The following is a 23,546-nucleotide window of genomic DNA, read 5'->3' as shown; positions in this document are numbered from 1 at the left end:
ATCCGATGAGACCGATGACCTCGCTGTCTGGTCTTCTTCCCCACAACAACCCAACCCCCAGTGTAGTCCTGTGCATCTACGTCTTGCACTTTTTCCCACATCGCTGCTTTTGAGCTCGAGACATTAACTGCCTACAAACCTTTCCAGAAAATTTCAGATCAACATCAATACCTGATGATGGAGCAAAGTCTCCGAATGCGTCATAAATTTTAAAAAAATTAATATTTATTGACAGGGTACATTCTGTTTTTATTTCTATTTTCTTTCTCAATATATACTAGGTGAATCCTCTTAGCGAGGAATTCTCTCTTTTGCATGTGATATTCCGCTTCTTATATCCTGCTTGGTTTATCCATCATGCTTTATTTTGCTTCAAAAGTAGCGCAGTTCCCTTACGGTCTCCATTACGTGGACTCCAGTCTGATATGAAGTTTATCGTTAACTTCGTTGCTGTTACTTTCGACCATCTTTTGTATGCTTTCGGTCCGTAATTCGTGCTGAATAGACTGTCCTTTCCATTCAACATGTGCTACAACTCTTCCTCATTAAAACAAAGAATAATAGTGTCATCAGCAAATTGTATCACAGATATCCTTTCATCCTGAAATTTAATCCCATTTCTGAATCCGTCTTTCATTGTTTCTTTGAAATATGGGTAGGAAGTATAGGAGAACTGCATTCCAACCTTAAAGCCTTTTTGATCCGAGAACACCTCTCACGGTCTTCCATTCTCGTTCTTTACGAGCATTAACGTGCTGACAGAAGTTTTTAGCAGGTACGCGGTGACAGGAGTGGTTAGATGTTTACGCCTGATGTGCAGGGAGTTCCGCAACACGGCAGGTGGCGAGGTTTGCGCAGCTGCCGCCTCGGTGGCTGGCGCAGTTGACTCAGGTGGCGGTGTGGCGCCACGCCGCGCTGGGCTGCTGGCACGGCGTCGCCGCCGCCGCCGGCGGCAGTTCCGACGCCGCCCCCTGCCCGCGGTGTTGCTGTCGCCCCCGGCGTCCGCCGCCCCTCGGGCCGGGCCGGCAAGCTGTGCCCCGCTCACACCCAGTTTGTTCGCTCGGCTCGAGCTGCGGCGACCGCACTCGTCCGCACGCCTTGGGTGGACTGCACTAATGTGACAACGAGTTTTGACAAGGTCCACTGAGCCTCATCAGTGCACGAGAGAGTGTAGGTAAATTTTACTTTTTTGGTCTGAATTTAAATGTTATTGGGACTGTCTACTACTAGGTAAGTGTTCTCTGTAAAGGCAACTTTACTGCCACCATCCCCTGGCTCGGAATGTCAATTCGTTGTTTTTGTTGTCATCTTCAGTCAGAAGATGGGTTTACGCCCCTCTAAACGCTAGTCTATTTTATGCAAGCCTCTTCTTCATACTGCTACAAACTACATCCATTTCAAACTGATAACTGTATGTATTCTTTCGCCTCCCTCCACAATTTTTATCCCACCCTCCTCCATTGCCGGCCGGTGTGGCCGAGCGGTTCTAGGCGCTTCAATCTGGAACCACGCGACCGCTACGGTCACAGGTTTGAATCCTGCCTCGGGCATGGATGTGTGTGATGTCCTTAGGTTACTTAGGTTTAAGTAGTTCTAAGTTCTAGAGGACTGATGACCACAGATGTTAAGTCCCATAGTGCTCAGAGTCATTTGAACCTCCTCCATCCTTCCTTCAGTTACCGAACTGACTGTTCAAAATGGCTCTGAGCACTATGGGACTTAACTGCTGAGGTCATCAGTCCCCTAGAACTTAAAACTACTTGAACCTAACCAACCTAAGGACATCACACACATCCATGCCCGAGGCAGGATTCGAACCGGCGACCGCAGCGGTCGCGCGGTTCCAGACTGTAGCGCCTAGAACCGCTCGGCCACTCCGGCCGGCCTGACTGTTCCTTAATGCATCAGTACATATCCTATCAACTGATCCCTTCTTTTATTCAGATTGCGCCACAAAAATCTTTTCTCGTCACTTCAGCTGGGTAGCTTTTCATTACGTATCATCTAACCATCTTCTTTACATCATTCTTCTGCAGCACCACATTTCTAAACCTTTTGTGTTGTTTTTTTCTTAACTGTTTATCACCCACGTTTCATTCGCACAGTGTTACGTCCCAGACAAATACCTTCAGAGAACGCTTCTTAACATTTAAATTTCTTAGATTGGTGCATAAGTTCGTAGTGTTTCTGTGTTGCATGTTGGTACTCCGGTTGCTATGGTTTTACTTCTCGATGGCCACTTTTTGTTTGTAGTTTACTGTTGTCGATGGTGGTGGTAAGTTACTAAGGGACCAAACTGCTGAGGTCATCGCTCCCTAGCCTTATACACTACTTAATCTAACTTAAAGTAATTTACGCAAAGGACAACACACGCACCCATGCCCGAGGGAGGACTCGAACCTACGAAAAGGGGGGGGGGGGGGGAGCCGCGCGAACCGTGACATGGCGCCTAGACCGCATGGCTTATTGATGCTATTTAAGTTTTCATATCGTCATTTTTAAAGCAGGATGTAAGATGAACATCAACAAAAGCACAACGAGGATAATGGAGTGTAGTCGAATTAGTCGGGTGATGCTGAGGGAATTAGATTAGGAAATGAGACACTTAAAGTAGTAAACGAGTTTTGCTATTTGGGGAGCAACATAACTGATAATGGTCGAAGTAGAGAGGATATAAAATGTAGACTGGCAATGGCAAGGAAAGCGTTTCTGAAGAAGAGAAATTTGTTAACATCGAGTATAGATTTAAGCGTCACCAAATCGTTTCTGAAAGTATTTGTGTGGAGTGTGGCCATGTATGGAAGTGAAACATGGACGATAAATAGTTTGGACAAGAAGAGAATAGAAGCTTTCGAAATGTGGTGCTACAGAAGAATGCTGAAGATTAGATGGGTAGATCACATAACTAATGAGAAGGTATTGAAAAGAATTGGGGGAAAGAGCATTGACTAGAAGAAGGGATCGGTTGGTGGGGACATGTTCTAAGGCATCAAGAGATCATCAATTAAGCATTGGAGAGCAGCGTGGAGGGTAAAAATCGTAGAGGGAGACCAAGAGATGAATACACTAAGCAGGTTCAGAAGGATGTAGGTTGCAGTAGGTACTGGGAGATGAAGAAGCTTGCACAGGATAGAGAAGCAATGAGAGCTGCATCAAACCAGTCTTAGGACTGAAGACCACAACAACAACAACATCGTCATTTTGTCATTTCGAGAAGTGAGTGCAGCTCTGGACGCTAGAAAATCGAGTGCTCAGTGGGAGAAATCGGAACGTTTCCGACATATTTTCTTTTCCAGTTCATTTGTGGTGTGACAGCTGCGGAGGAAGTCAGAAACATTTGCGCCGTGTATGGGGGTAATGTCACTGGACAGAGCACGGCAAGAAAATGGTTTTCTCTTTTTAAGGAGGATCTTCTTGACGTTAGTGACTGTCCACATTCAGGAACACCTTTCGGATTTGATGAATTGATGAAGATCGTTTAAACGCATTAATCCACGATGTTCCTTGTCAGCGAACTCAAGAATTGGCAAATGTGATGAACTGTGATCATTTCACCACTGTGCGTCATTTGCATGTAATGGGGAATGTTCAAAAATCGGGTCTATGGGTACTGAAAGGTCTAAGCCGAAATGACAAATCAGCGGGTGCCCATAAGTGCATCTCTCCTTGCTTGTCATCAATGGAATAACACTTACCATTCCTATCCTGTATCGTTATTGGTGACGAGAAATAGTATCTTCATGCTGACGTAGGGCAAAGGGAGGAATGGGTAACCCCAAACAAAGCAGAACACCCGTACAAAAACCTGCACTCACCCACAGAAGGTAATGTTAAGCATCTGGTGGAACAGCCACGGTGTGGTGTGCTACGAATCACTGTTCACATTTATTGTCAACAACTGAGACGTCTTGCAGACGTAGTTCTAGAATAACGACCAAGAAGACTGCGTGAAGTGAAGCTACTTCACGATAACGCCCGCCAGCATTCTGCTAGACGGACAGAAAATACTGTACAGCAAGTGGGTTTGGAAGTCATTTCGCACACCCCTTTTTCAACTGATGTTGCTCTCTCAGATTTTCATTTTGCGCTCCCTCTCGAACAGCCTTCAAGGAACGTCCTTTCCGGATGAAAATGCGTCCGAACATGTCTCGACGAGTTCTTCGCCTCAAAACCATGTGATTTCTAGAGTCGCGGAATCGAAAAGGTACTCACCATTGACTTACTGTTGTAAATGGTGAAGGACAATATATTATTGACGACTTCAGTTTTCGTTACGTGTATCTGATGTGTTTAGTAACTTATGGAAAAACGCTTCGAACTTAAGTACAGGCCTAATATACTCGATGTTAATAAACTTTCGTTTTTCAGAAATGCTTTTCTTGGTATTTCCAGACTTTGTTTTATATTCTCCATACTCTGGTCATCGTCAATTATTTTGCTGCCCAAATAGCAGAACTCATCTACTAATTTTACTGTCTCATTTCTTAATCCAATCTCCTCATCGCCGCTTGACGGAAGTCGACGACATTCCAAAAACTTGCCCTAATGGTTGTTGATGTTCTCCTTACAACCTCTTTTCGAGTCACTATCCATTTTGTTCAGATGCTCTTCCAAGCCCTTGGCCGTCTCTGAGAGAATCACAATGTCATCAGCAAACCTCAACATTTTAATTTATTCCCCATGAACTTCAATTCCCTTTCCAAATTTCACGTTCATTTCCTTTATCTCTTTCTCAATGAAGAAACTGAATATCTGTTAACAGATAAGACATAAAAGTGGTCTAATAACTTTTAGCATTGTTCTTGATAAAGGCACAGAAGCCGAACTCTAGAAAGTGCAGAAGATGAATGTTGTACAAATAAACAGTCGAAAGGCGGTTTACTCTGTTTAAAACTATTGCGTGACTGTGGCTCAAAACCATCGAAAATTTTCTGCTATAAATGTAGGTTTGCCTTTCTTCAATCTAGAATACGTGTAGAGTCAGTATAGCCTGAGGTGTTATTAAATTTCTTTACAACCTAAAGTGATATTTCCAGAGGTCGGCTTCCATAAGCTTTTCTGTTCTTCTGTAAATAATTCGTATCAGTATTTTGCAACCACGCCATTAAACTGATAGTTTGGTAATATTCAACTCTGTCGGCACCTGCCTGCTTTGTAACAGGTATGATTCCGTTTTTCTTGGCGCCTATGGCTATTTCGCCTGTGTCGCTCATTTCGTGTGCGAGGTAGATTAGTTTACAATGATTCATTCTTCCGAGGGTCTCAGCAGTTCTGAAGGAATGTCGTCTACTACCTGCGCCTTGTTTCGGCTTAGCTCTTTCAGTGCTCTGTCAAATTCTTCTCGCAGCATCCTATCTCCTGTCTTCTTCTACTTCCTCATCCGTTTCTACAACACTGTCTTCAAGTTCGTTTTGCTTGTCTAGCCCTTCTACATACGTCCTCTAACTTACGGTCTTCCCCTCTTTGCTTTGTACTGCCTTGTCTTCATATAGGTATTTCTGTTTTCTCAAAACAAACCTGAAATTTTCCTGTTAGTGGCGTCTATCTTTCCCACATTCATTCATGCTTTTACAGCTTTGTATTTCTCCTCTAACCATAACTGCTTTTCCTTTCTGACGCTTCGGTCAGTCTCATTCTTTAGGTGTCTGTATTCCCTCTTACCTGATTCATTTACTGCCCTCCTGTACTTTCTCGTTTAGTCACTGAACTTCGATATCTCCTGTGCTATCGAAGTATCTCTACGGGGCCTTATCTTTTTATCTATATGATCCTCTACTGCCTTCACAATTTCATCTCTCTAACTTACCCATTCGTCTCCCATTGTATTCCTTTCCCCCAATTTCAAAAAAATTATTGTGTGTACCCATTGATACTCGTAACAGCCTCCTATCCTTTCGTTTTATCCAGATCCCATTTCCTTAATTTCCTACCTTTCTGCAACGATTTCAGTTTTAATCTGCAGTTCATAATTAATACACACATCAAAAAGTGTTTTGCATCACCCCGGTTCCCAAAACTTCTGAAGGTAGACGCTGACTGTGGATACTGTATGACAGACACAGTCCCTTTGACTTTTCAGATATCACTAAACCCTCCCAAAGATGTAAACAACAATGCATGAGCAGCGCCTAGGCGAGGGGGTCCGACAGCCGATCAGTTCCAGTCATTCCACCAAGAAGGAGGTGCAAAGCTCGTGTTGTCTGTAGTTCAACCATGCCTAGACGGTCAATACCGCTATTCGATCGCGTCCGCATTGTTACTTTGTGCCAGGAAGGGCTCTCAACGAGGGAAGTGTCCAGGCGTCTTGGAGTGAACCAAAGCGACTTTTTTCGGATACGGAAGAGATACAGAGAGACCGGAACTGTCGATGACATGGCTCGCTCAGGCCGTCCAAGGGCTACTACTGCAATGGATGACCGCTACGTACGGATTATGGCTCGGAGGAACCCTGACAGCAACGCCACCACGTTGAACAATGCTTTTCGTGCAGCCACAGGACGTCGTGTTACGACTCAAACAGTGCGCAATAGGCTGCATGATGCGCAACTTCACTCCCGACGTCCATGGCGAGATCCATCTTTGCAACCACGACACCATGCAGCGCGGTACAGATGGGCCCAACAACACGCCGAATGTACCGCTGAGGATTGGCATCACGTTCTCTTCATCGATGAGTGTCGCACATGCCTTCAACCAGACAATCGTCGGAGACGTGTTTGGAGGCAACCCGGTCAAGCTGAACGCCTTAGGCACACTGTCCAGCGAGGGCAGCAAGGTGAAGATTCCCTGCTGTTTTTGGATGGCATTATATGGGGCTGACGTACGCCGCTCGTGGTCATGGAAGGCGCCTTAACGGGTGTACGATAAGTGAATGCCATTATCCGACCGATAGTGCAACCATTTCGGCAGCATATTGGCGAGGCATTCGTCTTCATGGACGGCAATTTGCGCCCCAATCGTGCACATTTTGTGAATGACTTCCCTCAGGATAAAGACATCGCTCGACCACAGTGGCCAGCATGTTCTCCGGACATGAACCCTATCGAACATGCCTAGGATAGATTGAAGAGCGCTGTTTATTGACGACGTGACCCACCAACCACTCTGAGGGATCTACGCCGAATCGCCGTTGAGGAGTGGGACAATCTGGACCAACAGTGCCTTGATGAACTTGTGGATAGTATGCCACGAGGAATACAGGCATGCTACAGGACGTGTTACAGGATATTAGAGGTACCGGTGTGTACAGCAATCTGGACGACCGCCTCAGAAAGTCTCGCTGCATGGTGGTACAACATGCAATGTGTGGTTTTCATGAGCAATAAAAAGGGCGGAAATGATGTTTATGCTGATCCCTATTCCAATTTTCTGTACAGCTTCCAAAACTTTCGGAAGTAAGGTGCTGCAAAACTTTTTTTGATGTGTGTAAATTACGCTCACGTTTCACATCTTCACCGGCGAATGTCTTGCAGTTTGAAACCTGATTTCAAAATTTCTTTGTCACCATTATATAATCTATCTGAAACCTTCCGGTGTCTTCAGGTCTATTCCACCTACACAATCTTCTTTCATGGTTCTTAAACGAAGTGTTTGCAGTAGTTTTCGTATAATACATGTAGAAGAGCCTCACAATATTCTTTGCCTCTGCCTCTCGTTCCAAACGCAGGTTTCTCTAACTTACTTCACCCAGACTATCTCTCATTCTGAATTAGTTTTATCTCATTAGAAATTACGGAGTTTTCTGCTGCAATAAATATAGCGTCACTATTGATATCCAGCCTATTCTTTCAGCATATTCCGTTCTGAGTTTAATGTTTCACTGGTTTTTGCTTTATTCAACAAACTTTCAGTTCCAAGTACATCTCTCGACGCCCACAATGAATGACATCATTCCCGTGTCCTTACCCTGAACGCTTCTGCGGTTAACAAATACGAAGGACGGTCAATAAGTAATACAACGCTTTTTTCCCTGCCAGTTTCGGTTGATAAAATGTGGAATTTTTTTCGGGACATCTGGAATATTCTCGCTTCAGCCCCTATAGTTTCATGAAGTTCCAGGCAGAGATTGTCTTTTGGCGGGAAACCAGAGCATCGCAGGTATCCATAGGCGCGTGCAGAATGTGCACGGAGATTAATCTCACAACACATTCATGGTGAGTGGTCGAGTAAGGCGTCTGTCATCATCGTAACAAGGTCGCGTAAACCTGTTCGATCTCCCACGTGCCGTCCGGCCGCATACAGCTGTGACTGCTGCAGTGGTGGAAAGTGCGGACGCTCTCATTCAAGGTGATCGACAGATCACAATCAGACACCCCGCTGCTCAACTGGACGACTCTGTTGGTACAGCTGACACACACGTCCACCAGTTGGGGTACTCAAATGTGTGTGTTCGCAGGTTTCCTCGCCGCCTAATCTAATAGAAGACCATGAAGACCATCTATACGGATTTGATTGCGTGTTATAGACTGATTGTGACAATTTTTTGTCGAACATAAAACCTGGGTCTATCACTTCGAAACGTAAACATAACGGCAGTCCATGCAGTGGCTCCGCTCTGAAGAAAAATTTTAAAGCTGCACTCTCAGCTTATTCTATTTTATGTTCTCCCTCGGAAGAGTATTGTGTTACCCTCAGGAAATTGAAGAAACGGCTTCAGCGTGTTCGTCGCCAGAAAAATGCAAACGGACTTCTGTTTCTACATGACAAGGCAAGCCCTCACACAAGTCTACGCACCCGAGAGGAGCTCACAAAACTTCATTTGACTCACCTTCCTCATCCATCCTACAGGCCGCGTCTCGCATCTTCAGACTTCCCTGTGTCTGGTTCAATGAAGGATGCACTCCGCGGGATGATGTGGAGGTTATTGATGCAGCAACTACTGAAAAGGCTGCTGCCCCTCTTCAGGAACCACACGTTTGTCTGGCCTCTGAACAGATACCTTCCGTTGTGGTTGCACCTACGGTACGGCCATCTGTATCGCTGAGGCACGCAAGCCTCCCCACCAACGGCAAGGTCCATGGTTCTTGGGGGGTTAGAATATTTAATCAACAGATTTTCGTAAGCCTACGCAGATGGAGCATCTGCAGCCAGACAACCTTGCTCTGAAGTAGTTGCTTTTCACAGTAAAATTTTTGCAGCTGCCAGAATTTCATTATACACCAAGTATTTATACGCAAAATATATACAGCACACTCTCTATCTGCACAGATATGGTTTGATTTTCGAAGATGCAGGTACAGAAATTGTACTACTTGGTTAACATTTATCTCTGACAGCAAGGTTCTAAAAAGCGGCTTCTTTTGCTTGTTAATTTCTTCTATTTCGTACCAAAATGTTGACAAAAATAATCCTGTGTGGTTCAACAGCTTGGTGCAAGTGTTTCAATTGGAAGTCATTTAGGCTATATGCGTGTCTCTAACATAAACCGGAATCACTATCGCGGAAAGGCGACCTACCGTTTAATGTGGAATCTAGACAATTTGTCCTTCCTGTCGAATCTTCACGTCATTGAGAGGTGAAGACTAGCTTAAAACGAAGATTGACATACTCCGTGGTCCGATCAGGATTCGAAGCCGCGACCTTTCAGTTTCCAAACACGCGCTTTACCATTAGCCCGAAATCAAGAAGGTAATGGACCCTCGTTCGTGTAATATTTATCTAACAAATCAATATCCTGAGGGCACGTTTGCGATGTATATAATAACCTTCTTCAGTAACTGTATTAATACCGGTGGATAGTCAGGGTCTAAGCAGCATCCTGACATGCTGCAGTAATATACAAGTAGGTATATTAAACTATACTTCAATGCTAACATTGTAAAGTATTTACGTTCGCAAATCTGGAAGGAGATCATGATATCAATATTTTGTTGCTTATTTTAGAGTGTACTTCATTGATAATTTTCTCTCACTTTATGTGCCTATCAGCCACAAAACCCACCTTGTTTTAATTAGAACTCAGAGCCCAAGTTTAATAAAGAAATCATTCGGCTCTTCTTGCTTGCATGGACTTTCATATACATACTTTCATGTGCATTTTCAGTTAAATTATTGGTACTGAAGCATTTATTAGCGCCTGCCAAAATGAGGGAAACACTTCGACGCATTTCCGTTGCGAGATGAGCTATTCAGCTACGAAATTATGTCCTCTTTGTTCCCTCTCTGTACACAGGTGCGAGTCAATTTGGATTCCGGACAGAAGTTACCGGGCAGCGGACGAGACGAGTCGCTGTTCCGAGAGTATGACGTGCTGCTGCCGTCCGCACTTGTACGGCGATCTTGAATGGGAGTTGGCTCAGTTTTGAGTTAGCAGTCGCTGTAACGATTAGTCTCTAGCGTGAGGAGCAGCTCGGGATTTGTGAGTGGTAGTTTTTCTACATATTTACTTAGATTCAGATGGAACCGGACTTGGCTCTGAGCACTATGGAACTTAACACCTGAGGTCATCAGTCCCCTAGACTTAGAACTACTTAAACCTAACTAACCTAAGGACATCACACACATCCATGCCCGAGGCAGGATTCGAACCTGCGACCGCAGCGGACGGAAGATTCATACCTCTGACGTTGGTCTATCCTACTAAGAAAACAACAATAATTCTAAACTGGTTTGCTACCTGGAGGTTAGGCCGAAACTCATGAATCTGGTTTGATGACAAGTGAAATATTCTTACGCTGGTTCCACAAATCCATCGACTTTTCTAATGCAGAGATAGAAAATTCGCTTCTGTTGCTCCTTGGTGGGCTCACATTCGAAAAATTCGGAAGAACGGTGTTATTTTCTGTGCTTGCCGCCACTTCAGGCTCTGGATGTGGCATTTGTGAAACCTTTGAGCTTATATTACGAAGACGAAATGTGTAGGTTGTTAAGATCGAACCCAAGGAATGTTGTCACTTGTGGCAAATATCATCCTTGTTTGGGCAAACTTTTGTGTATGCTGAGAACTGCAATGAATGGATTCAAGAACACTAGTATTAGGCCAACGAATTTCAGCGTCTTCTCAGATAATGACTTTCTACCAGCTGCGAAGACTGATATTCTGATTGAAGCAGCAGCTACTACCAGTGAAAATTCTTCAGTCAGTCGTTCAGCAAATCTAGCCAGTAATGCTCCTATTGACTCTTAAAACGCATCTCCTGCACTAGTACAAACTAATTGCAGTGCTTGATTATAAACCACTCAGCTAGAACCTAGACCTCAGTTTGACGCCTGATACACCAAATGCACCCATCAGTAACTTCAATGTGTCAAGATGCCCTACCTTTTGTCCGGAAAATGTTACACCAATACCAAGAGTCACACCAGGGCACAAACGAGAGTCAAGAAAGACAGGTAAAATCGTTGTTCTCATATTGTGCCCCAATAAGAATGAGCTACAAGAAGTGATCAAAAAATCCCTGGAAGCTAAAAAGAATAGAGGCTCAGGCTACTAGCTCAAGAAGAGAAGAGGAAACTGTCGTCAGTCAAAGAAGAGCAAGACAAAACAAAAGGAAATTGACTCTATAGGAATGAAACGGAAAGACGATGAAGATGCGGCGTGTATATATTGAAAGGAATTATACACTGAAGCGCCAAAGAAATTGGTATAGGCATGCGTATTCAAATACAGAGGTACGAAAACGGTCGGCAACGTTTTTTATAGTTGCTACAATGGCATGTTATCAAGATTTAAGTGAGTTTGAACGTAGTGTTATAGTCGGCGCACGAGTGATGGGACACAGCATCTCCGAGCTAGCGATGAAGTGGGGATTTCCCCGTACGACCATTTCACGAGTGTACTGTGAATACCTGGAATCTGGTGAAACATAAAATCCCCGACATAGCTGTGGCCGGAAAATGGTCCTGAAAGAACGGGACCAACAACGACTGAAAAGAATCTATCAACATGACAGTAGTGCAACCCTTCCGCAAACTGTTGCAGATTTCAATAGTGGGCCATCAACAAGTGTCAGCGTGCGGACCATTCAACGCAACATCATCGATATGGGCTTTCGGAGCCGAAGGCCCACTCGTGTGCTCTTGATGACGGCACAACAGCAGGCTTTATGGCTCTCCTGGGCCCGTCAACACCGACAGTGGACTGTTGATGACTGGAAACATGCTGCCTGGTCGGACGAGTCTCGTTTCAAATTGTATCAAGCGAATGGACGTGACGGGTATGAATCCATGGACCCTGCATGTCAGCAGGGAGTATTTTATGCCCGTGAAGGCTCTGTAATAGTGTGGACGTGTGCATTTGGAATGATATGTGACTCCTGATACGTCTAGATACGACTCTGCCAGGTGACACGTACATAAGCATCCTGTCTGATCACCTGCATCCATTAGTGTTCATTGTGCATTCCGACGGACTTGGGACAACGTGACACCCCCCATGTCCAGAATTGCTACAGAGGGCTCCAGGAACACTCTTCTGAGTGTAAACACTTCCGCTGGCCATCAAACTACCCAGACATGAACATTATTCAGCATATCTGGGATGCCTTGCAATGTGCTAATGAGAAGAGATGTCCACCCCCTCGTACTCTTGCGAATTTACGGACAGCTCTGCAGGATTCATGGTGTCATTTCCCTCCAGCACTATTTCAGACATTAGTCGAGTCCTTGATACGTCGTGCTGCGGCACTTCTGTGTGCTCGCGGGGGCCCTACCCGATATTAGGCAGGTGTACCAGTTTCTTTGGCTCTCCAGCGTATTTCACTTCAAATGAGGGTTGGATTGCATGTCATAAGTGCAAGCAGTGACCTTATAACTCGTGTGCAGGCATACATAGTGACGACGACAAAGCCCAGCTTATATGTAAGATGTGTCTTAGAAGAAATTTAAAAATAAAAAAATGGAAAAGAAAAAAATAAACGGGATCCATTTTGCCCCACGTACAAGGCGGAATGGACGTAAAGGAACTTCATGTACATCTATATGGATACCCTGCAAGTCACATTTAAGTGCCTGACAGAGGGTTCATCGAACCACTTTCAGAATAATTCTCTATTATTCCACTCTCGAGCAGCGCGCGGGAATGACGAGCACGTACATCTTTCGGTGAGAGCTCTGATTTCCCTTATTTTATTACGATGATCGTTGCTCCCTATGAAGCTCGGCGTCAACGAAATATTTTCGCATTCGGAGGAGAAAATTAATGATTGAAATTTGTTTGAGAAGACCCCGCCGCAACGAGAAACGCCTTTACTGAAATGTATTCGTAGTTGCGAGTACGGACTATCGTCAGCTGTATAATGGAATGACGACAATGAAAATTTATTCCGAACCCACGGCCAGACCCAAACTTTATACGTCAACCATATATCTTCAACCTGTACTCGTACATCCATTATGTATATTCCCGTACTGGGGAGACGTTTTGCTTGAAAGTCGCTTGCCCGTTGTCGGCGGACAACTACGATGTTGCAGTGCTTGAATTATTCTGATTTACGGTGCAAGGTTCTTTCGGAAACGCATCCATTTCCGGAGGAACCTTCGTTTTAGTTATGTCCACCCCAAATCCTTTCTCATGTCCGTAACACTATTTCTCGATAATGCAAAATGTGCTGCTCTTCTTAGAACTTTCTCGATGGACTCCCTTAATCCCATCTGGTAAGGATCCCACACAGCGCATCAGTACTCCAGAAGAGCACAGACAAGCGTAGTATAGCATTCACTTTAGTAGAGCTGTTGCATCTTCTAAGTGTTCTCCCAAAAAATAGCAGTCTTTGGTTCGCCTACCCCACAACTCATTCTATGTGTTCTTTCCAATTTGAGTTGTTCGTAATTTTAATTCCTAGGTATATAGTTGAATTTACGGCCTTTATATTTGACAGATTTATCGTGTAACCAAAGTTTAACGGATTCCTTTTAGCACTCATCTGATGACCTCACACTTTTCATCATTTAGGGTCAATTGCCAATTTCCGCACCATACAGATACATTTCCTTTTTGATCTTCTGATGACTTTACTATAAATTTTTTGAAGATGTTGTGTGGATTTCAATACGTTTTAGACAATAAGGCCACAGGTTTAATGAATATAGAAGTAAATAATTAAAATAAATGTCTCCTGTGACGTTGCCGTTAACAGGAACACAATGCAATCAGTTAACACATCCCTGAAAACTAATCAATATCTCACTGTCCTGTCGGACGTACAGTTGTTGGCTCTTGTAGATTGCTTGAAGCAGTTATGCGCTTTATGTCTTCGTCGCTCGTTACGATAATAGCGTAGCCGTGGTCAGCCACTTTGTTATCTATGATGCCATAAGGTGCAATGTTCGTGATACGCTTGTAACGCCGAGAATAAAGGACGAACGAATGTTGCGCAGCTTTGGAAATGAATGATCCTATAATCATGATATTAATTGCAATTCTCCGTTAGTATTCTTAAAGTCATTACGCCTTAGTATTAGCAGTCTTGTATCTGTTATCCGCAAGTTTGTGGTGTACCCCTTTGGTAATGTCGGATCAACATGGCTATTCTACCTTACAACGTTCTCTGAGATGTTTCGATGCGCTTTGGCTTCCAAAGGAGTTCAGAAACAAAACACTGACACTTAATATGAGAGTGAATGGTTTTTGTCCAAACTATAGTTATTCAGCGAAAGGACTCTGGGAGAAGCGTATATTGTGGATTACCTATTGCTACAGATGAAAAATTTAATTCCCGTGAAATGGATCATCCCTGTGTTGAATTCAAAAGCCACCGATGCAGTGCATGGCTATTGTAATGAAAGTGACTAACAAATAATACATTCATTTGATTGCAGAAAAGTAGTACAATGAAACTCTGACATTATTATTTCTCGAAGACAAAAAATTGCCAAATTATTCATTAAGTATGACAGCCAGGGTATTTCCAATAAAGATTGCAACTGCAGGACTGATTTAAATGCTAGTTTCGTTGTGAGTAGTCATTATGAAGCAGCTTTCTATCAAATGATGTACCCGATTTTAATTTTCTTCATAAAAGAGAAAACACAAATCTTCACGCAGCGCCAACAGCTAATGCTGTGATATTTGCTATGTATTATTGTTCAAAACTCTCCATCATTTTCACCCAGACTTAACATCAGAAAGTATTTTCTTAATTATTAATTTGTATGTGCCATAATATTGTCAGCTAGAGACAAACAAGGAAAGTGTTGATGTTCAGTTTGGAAATGAAACTAAGTTTGAAATTTATGCATTATTCACTCTCTGATCATTGTTTGCTAAACCACTCCGGTTTCTGCATATGTACTCCTATTCCTAAAAAATCATCAAATAAAGACACGATCGTCTGTGACGTATTTTCAACGCAATCCGCAATGCACACAAAGAAGAACTACTACAAATGAACGGTCGCTTAGCAACGCTTTTGCAAGATATTTAAAACACAGTTAAAGGGTCCAACTCTTTTTCAGTTATTATAAAATTGAGTATCTATCTTTGTTTTGAGACGAGATGTGATTGATTATGTTGGACTGCAGACTCTCCCAGACTAAAAGAACTCTACTTATCCTTCCAAAGTCCGAACACCAATTCCAATAAATTTAAAATAATCGAAATACAGACATTCTACACTAAGCATAATGTCGAAAGCAGTTATTTCTACTGTATTTACTGTCTGTTGCCTCCTGATTTTTATAATCTTTTCTATCCTCTTCGTGCCTCAGGGGTAGTTTACTATTTGTTAAGTTCAAAAGACCACAAATAAAGTACACATATTGCACGTAATACACAGGGGGTTCAAATCATAGTAGGGAGTGTGAACAGTTAGTAGCACAGAGAGATACGGTGTATGTGGGGAATGGGACTGTATTTGAACTGTCATGTTAAGAGTTCGTGCAAAAAGCTAGAGAGACACAATGAAAGTTGTATATCGTTGATTGCCACGGTAAACATGGCACAAGAGGTCACTGTGCCTCATATAACCACATATTGCTTAAGTATGGAATCTGAATTTCGCTGGTGCAGGATTTCTGCAACCATTGCATAATACGAGGGTTGTCCAGAAAGTGAGTTCCGATCGGTCGCAAAATGGACACCACAGTGAAAACCCGATGAACCTTTGCACAGATGTGTTGGGCAGTGTCTCTAGTATGACCTCTTTTCAGTTGTGAGCGCACTGTGAGCGAATAAAGTTGCCTAGAACAACGGCGTCTCCCGCCAAATAGGAGATCCTACTGAGAGACTTCGCCTTAATGGATGCAGCCCACCTAACACAACTGCCACGCACTTCCTTCTTCATGGCAATTCTCAGCCGCATTCTGCAGGGGCAGTGAAGACACTCCTGCAGCCTTTTCGATGGGAAGTGTTTGATCACCCACAACACAGCCCAAATTGGCTCGTCCTGAGTATCATCTCTGTTGACATGAAACGCTGGATGCGAAGACAACACTTGGGCACAGGTTACGCACTATAGAGCAGCGTAGAGAATTATTGGGAAGCAGAGGTGGCTGCTTTCTGTGACGATGGTGTTAGAAATTTGGTATAACGCTCCGACAAATGTCGAAGTCCGAGCGGCGAGTATGTAGAGAAGTATCTGGAAAGTGTAGATAACTCTTGCAAATAAAATATTTCTCATTTTCACTGTGGTTTTCATTTAGCGACCGATCGGAACTTACTTTCTGGACAACCATCGTATATCGCTACTATGAGGTCGCAGTTATGGCACTACTGGAGTTGGGCATTTGCCGCCACCCTGGCACCCAGCCTTCTGCTCAGCCATGTACTGCAACAAGTATTACACTGAGAAGGAAATACCTGATAGGAAGCATGCAGTAAAAGAACAGATTGATCCCGTTCAAAAGTACCTTGGATTTTGCAGCCGTGTTTCATATGCATCTCATCAATTTCCATTAATTGCTTTTTTCTAACTTTATCTGGAACGAGCTCGACTTCAAGCTTTGGAGAGATAAATGAAAGAAAATTCTGCGTGTTTGCAACAAGTGAGATCGTTCAGAAATCACTTTCTTTCACTTTCTTGCTATAGAAAACTAGCTTGGCATCCGCTGCTTCGCTCAAGTAGACTGTGTGGTCTACACAGACTTCTTTGTTTTTCTTTAATCGAATTTTTAAGTTGTTCACAAACTGCAACACCTCCTAAACTTTTCATGCTAGTTATGGCCATAGAGGCACGGCTTTTTTCGAATATACTTCTGACCAAAACGCGATTCTGCTAGCTGGAATACAAGGCTTTTGTTAATCATCCCTTTTGCGCTCTTGTAGTGATGTTTCCATAGAAAATTTCGTGCTCTGGCACGTATTTCTTTACATCTAACTGAGAAATGAAATACCGATTTTCACAGATTTAGCTTTAAAAATTTTTAATATAATGAAATATTTTCTTAAAAATGTCATCTCCTTTTTCACCCCCTTATGGGTTGAATTTCCAAAAGCAATGAAAAACATTTTTTTAAATTTCTAATCGAGAAGTCAAATACCAGTTTTCATCCACGTAGTTTTAAAATGCGTTAACGGTTCTTTAATAATGATCTGTTTTCAAAGAAACTTTCATCCACTACAGTGGTTCAGTTTCCAAAAATTCTGAACCACGTTTTTTTATTTCTGACTGAGAGGTCAAACACCAATTTTCGTAGTTCTAGCTTCAAAACTGCTTTAAAAGCAACATATTTTCAAAAAGCCCATTTTAAACGGCGTCTACAGTATAAGACCAATACCCTCTCCAAATTTTAAGTTGGTGTCCTTAACGGTTTTGGTTGGGCGATGATGAGTCTGTCAGTCTGGACATTACCTTCTATATATATATATATATATATATATATATATATATATATATATATATATATAGTTGAAAGACTAGCCACCACTGTTTATAAAAGTTTTTTACTGCATTTGGTCGTATTGTAAAGTCTCAGATATGGTCATTTAACGCTACGGCGGAATTCCTGAATAGCTTTGCTGTATGCCAAAGTGTAAACATCGAATTTGAAGTATGGCATGCTCAAAATTACCGATTTATAATTTTCCATTATTTTTATAGAGTTTTGTAATTTCGTTAACCTCATTATAATGGGCAAGCACACAAAAGATCATGGTGTGTGAAAAAGATTCATTCGACTTCATAAGTCTATATCTTGTACGTGATGTAGACTGAAACCTGGGGATGAATATTAACTTACACGTAGGACGAAAACGTTTTTATTTTCAAATGTATCATCCGATTTTACAAGGGTATACTTGATATGTACATGCATATATAACCTTGGGGTGCTTTTTTTACAGTTACGTTTGGGATCAAATTCTTCATGTACCTTTCACAAATGTTCAATACGCATTCCATTGGACACACGATAAACATCCAGTTGTTAGTCAAACTCAAACAAGCATGTTAGGAGGCACTGCATTCTCTTACCAAAGGTTTTAGGGGGGGGGGGGGGGAGGAGGAGGGAAGGGGGAGCAAACAGAGGCAGTCTTTGACACACCCCAGCACCAAAAAATCACATGCCGAGAAGTAACGCGACCTTTCAGTCCAATGGTGCAATGCGAGATCCCTACGTCCTTTATAGCCGGTTCCCCGTTGAAGCAGCTCGTCGTTAAGAAATGGCCAGATGCCAGTACTCTGCTGCTTCATCCCATTGACAAATAAAATATCGGCATATTCTCGAAATTCTGGAAAAAGTCGGAATGACTGAGTGAGCGAGTGAGCTAGCTAGATTCTCCAGGAAGCCTTTACCGGCAAACACATCAACCGTCAGCTTACAACAGGCAACACTTCACTTGAAACTTTCGGGCTGATAGGCCTTGGTCGATGTACGAATCTTTCTCCTATGTTTCATATTCGTGATTAAAGCCTTGGTACAGGGGGCGTACAAAATTTGTGAACCGACTCATTTAAAATATGAGGTTGAATATCTACGGTCAACCGTCAAGAAGAATGGTTCTTCTAATATGGAGGTAGATCGAGCATTTCGCCCTAGGGAGACAACCAAGATCAATGAGGAACAACGGCCGCCCAAGGGTAAGTTTGCAAAAAAATGTTCAAATGTGTGTGAATTCCTAAGGGACCAAACCGCTGAGGTCATCGGTCCCTAGACGTACACACTACTTAATCTAACTTAAACTAACTTTTGCCAAGAACAACACACAAACCCATGCCCGAGGGAGGACTCGAACCTCCGGCGGGAGGGGCCGCGCAATCCATGACATGGCGCCTCAAACCGCGCGTCCACTCCGCGCGGGCAGGTAAGTTTGCCTTCCGTTCATTACTAAGATTACAGATCGCATAAGGGAAAGTGTTGAGTAAGTATAGTGAGGAAACTATCTTCACACCGGCCAGGAAGATACAAGAATGTTTAAGATCGGCAAAAGATGTACATTCTTTGGCTATACCGGGTGTATATGAAATTCCTTGTAGCTGTGGAATAGTTTACATGGGTACCACGAAAAGAAGTGTTAACACCCATCTCGTTAACCTGGGACACATGGCTAAGTCGGCCATAGTGGAACGTGTTTACACGTAGGTAATCATGAAATAAAATTCAATGAGACTAGCATCAATACGAAAACATTGCATTATCATGTGCGTAGGTATAGAGAGGCTATTGAGCTTTACAAACACTGTAATAATTTTAACAGAAAATGTCGAGTTGTTAAATTAGACAAAATTGGATGTCAACATTCAACCATAGGAATGACGATCGATTACTTTCAATCGAGAATGCAGAGATAATCTCGCAATCGACATCATGTGATGGACTGTGGTACCCTCTACACCACCTATATAATCGGCGTTCCCTCGATTTCTGGTTGCAGTTCACCTCTTCACCTCTGAAGACGTCTCCCACAGTCGAAGATGAAACATCAGGAGAAAGTGTTATACATCGACCACGGCCTATCAGCCCGGGAGTTTCAAGTGAACTCAGTACCGGCCGTGAAAGCGTACACTGTGTGATCAAGGTAAACTCTAGTTTCGGTACGTAAGTTCAATTGCAACCCCAAGTTCTATTTTCATTCATGTAGAAGATACAGACTTTTGAAATCGGATAAATCTTTTTGAAGCACCCTGTATTCTACATGCCACCGTATTTATTTGTCGCATTTTACTTCCGAGTGTCCACTACATTACAGAATAAATATTACGTGAATAAATCCATGGCGTTGAATCAACGTAGAAAAAAGACTCCTGCGGATACACACACAGACACACACACACACACACACACACACACACACACACACACACACACACACAGAACTTGCAAACATCTCCCAATGAAATCATTCTTGTATTAAGTGTAAAAGATGAGAGGCACCCACACGCCTTGCTCATACTGTGGCATCAAGAAGTCAGGCCTGCAAGATGAGTGGTCTGCCAAGCGAGTGGACTCATTCTTATTTATCAAGTAACATGAGCTCTAGTACTCACAATTAAGTTACAAATTATTCTCCTGTTTGAATATTGCGCAACTGATACGGAAACGCACATCTGACTATTACTAATTTACACAACTCTGACTCTTCACTACGCTCTGACAATACCACATTTTCTTTCTTATTTAACGGCATTGATCAAAACGTGGCCATCGCACTGAATATCATGACAACATACTATTCGAAGGAAAAGGCCACCAATCTTTTTCTGTTCACCATCTTTTTTTATTCCGATAAATTCTATAACCTAAACACACCAGTACATTTTCTACAACAATTGCACATGACGAACTCCGCCCAGTGGGCATGGCTTCAGATTGGTGATTCTCTATCTTATGGTCTCGTAAATATCTAACACTACAGTGCACTTTCTGGATAGGATGGTGGATCTTTTGATATATCTCACACTTCGACTCTCACAACCATCATCACGAAACTTTCCTCCACACCGAGCAGTACAGAAAGGAACACGCATAACCCACTGCCTCTGAACCTATCTTGCTAATCTCCCATGCAAACCACACATACTTAAATTACATGAAATACACCACACTGGCAACATGGAATACAACACAAGGAATAGTCACAACTTTATAACCACATCACTTTCAGCTTTCCCACTTCAATTGGTATTTATCCCAGTTTCACACGACACTGCCCCACTTCGTAACTTTTCTTTCCTACTATGAACTCTGGAGGATATACGTACGTCTTCCTGTGCAATGCAAGCCGAGTGGCGTTGCTGGATAGACGGCTGACTCACCTTGCTTCACTCTCTGAGTATTATAGTTCGAATCAAGCGTCACACGGAAACGTAACACGCAAAGTAATATTAAGAACATATTCGTCACACACGCGATTCCTCAACTGATACCATGGACGAATACTTCTCTTTATCCTTTGTCTCACACACAGATTGAGACTCACACAGTACTCACCACGTGGAAGTACTCGTCTCTAATTTCAAGTCCTGCACACGCCATTTTTTAAATATTTCCAACTTATAGTACACACGCCAGTAATTCAGCTTAACTTTAGCACTCGGAAGTATTTCAACTTATTGCTACACGTGGTTTCATTGTGACCGTTGGTCACTTTCGAAGATTACTACGATCCCCTTAATATTACCTGCCTGACATTTAATTCTCCCCACAAAAGTTCCTGAAATAGAGAAATTATTATTCCAAACTACTCTTAAGTACTCCACATGCATACCATTCTACCCACTCTTTTGTCTTTACGGAGCACACCTAAGACAGGTCTTACCAACACAAGATCCAGCGCCAGAATGCTGAAACATGGCCGTTCTTCAGGTCATCTCGCACCTCCGTCGAGGTGGGGGAACACCATGCTACCCATTGGTCATCCACATTTCAGGCGCTCAAAGCTCAGGTAAATTTCATCTCTTTGGTTCCACCAAAGGTGACCAAAGGACCATCTCAAAGATGACCATATATTGCACATTCACTATCTGTGGTTAGCAGACGACCATACATTCATTCATTTCGCAGATCTCACCAAATTGGATGTAGGGATTTATTTTGTGGGAGTGCACATGTGATCAATTAAATAAATAAATTGTCATTCTTTCCTACACTGGTATCCGGCTTTGGTGTATTATGTGAAATTGAGTTATTATTACAAAAAATATGTTGTTCTGACAAGAATAGGGAAGAATGTTTTACCTATTTTCAATGTCGAGCGGTACTGTACCCTTTCAAAGAGATTTTGCAGTTTTTTGAGGGCGATGGGGGGGGGGGGGAGGGAATGAAAGACTTCCAGTTTTATTTTATGGTCCTTTTTTGAAATCGTCCTTCCTTAGTAAAGAAGCTCCAGTATTAACCGTACCGGCGGGCGCTGCGGCCGAGCGATTCTAGGCGTTTCAGTCCGGAACCGCGCTTCTGCTCCGGTCGCAGGTTCGAATCCTGCCTCAGACATAGATGTGTGTCATGTCCTTAGATTAGTTAGGTTTAAGTAGTTCTAAGTCTAGGGGACTGATGACCTCAGATGTTAAGTCCCATAGTGCTTAGAGCCATTAACTGTACCCATTTGAACTGCAGTAAAATAAACGTAATGCCTATATACACCGACTCAATATTTTTCAGCACATAAAACACCTTTTACGAGTGTGATAACTATAATTAAAATTTTTGGCGTTACATAGGAAAAGTTTATCGTCGCTCGAGAATCCCAGCTTCATGTTCGTACATTATGTTGACTCAATCGATATTCTGACTGTGTACGAAACCATAGATCATAAATAATATAGACCACGTGTGACGTCATTATTCTGAAACCAGCCACAGTCACATAATTCGGGGCGGGAATCCGTGTTTCTGTTATTAAGCAGCGGGTGGAGTGACTTTGACAGTTACAGGTTTTCTCCTTTATAGCTGAAATTGGACATTGATGTTAACAATAAAACAATTTGCCTTATTGCTACTACGTATGTAGTAGTGCAGTTAACCTAATTTCTCCCAAGTTTCTAATATTAATGCGATGGTTATCGTTTTCACGTGTAGCCAGGTGAAACGTACGGACAGTTCTGTTTACAAGCAACACAATTACAGTTCTTCAGTGAATACTTATTTTTGTTGCACTGTGAGTCTTTTAGTACACCGCTTCCACAGGAACTGAAGTCTAAAAATCAGTTTGGCAGGCGGCATTGCTTTTCTGACGATTCCTCAACAAAACGAATGAAATGTTTTATTGTGTTTTTTTAATAAATAAAGCCCATTTATATTAACAATGTCCGGTTTTTACGCAAAATAAGCATTTATATTTCATATTTTATGACTTTTTCCACTTACAGTGTGTAAAGCAAGCAAAACATTGCCAGTTTACATAAAAGAATCGCCTGTGGGAACTTTGCTGGTTCGCTCATCAAGAACTGGTTTTATGATTACAATTAAACCGTCTGTATCCAACTTTAGTTGTGTATGACGCTGTCAGAAGCAGATTTTTCACCCCGAAGGACTTTCGTACTGGCATATAAACTCAGTCAAGACCTTTGTGGAAGTTCTTTTCAGTGCTGTGATAAGTCATAGATGAGCAGAAAATTAGTCCAGCAGTCCGAAGCTGCTTCCAAGAGATTTTTTGTACACATTCAGACTGTTAAATCTATTAGTGCTGACTGTTCTGCCATTGTAATAAATAGCAACTATGATGACATACCTCATCC

General features: G+C 42.6%; 1 protein-coding gene across 1 annotated transcript in view; it reads left to right on the top strand.

Annotated features, from left to right (window-relative positions):
• The first annotated feature begins 972 nt into the window (after positions 1–972).
• LOC124788662 (leucine-rich repeat-containing protein 51-like) overlaps positions 973–23,546 on the top strand; it is a 159,785-nt gene continuing 137,211 nt past the window's right edge. The window contains exons 1-2 of the mRNA XM_047255938.1: positions 973–1,170; positions 19,748–19,891. The gene's annotated coding sequence lies outside the window, so the exon portion shown is untranslated. The remainder of the gene's footprint in view (positions 1,171–19,747; positions 19,892–23,546) is intronic.

This window comes from Schistocerca piceifrons, chromosome 3 (genome assembly GCF_021461385.2).
Source record: "Schistocerca piceifrons isolate TAMUIC-IGC-003096 chromosome 3, iqSchPice1.1, whole genome shotgun sequence".
Lineage (NCBI taxonomy): Eukaryota > Metazoa > Arthropoda > Insecta > Orthoptera > Acrididae > Schistocerca > Schistocerca piceifrons.
This window is presented reverse-complemented; position numbering and strand designations above follow the sequence as displayed.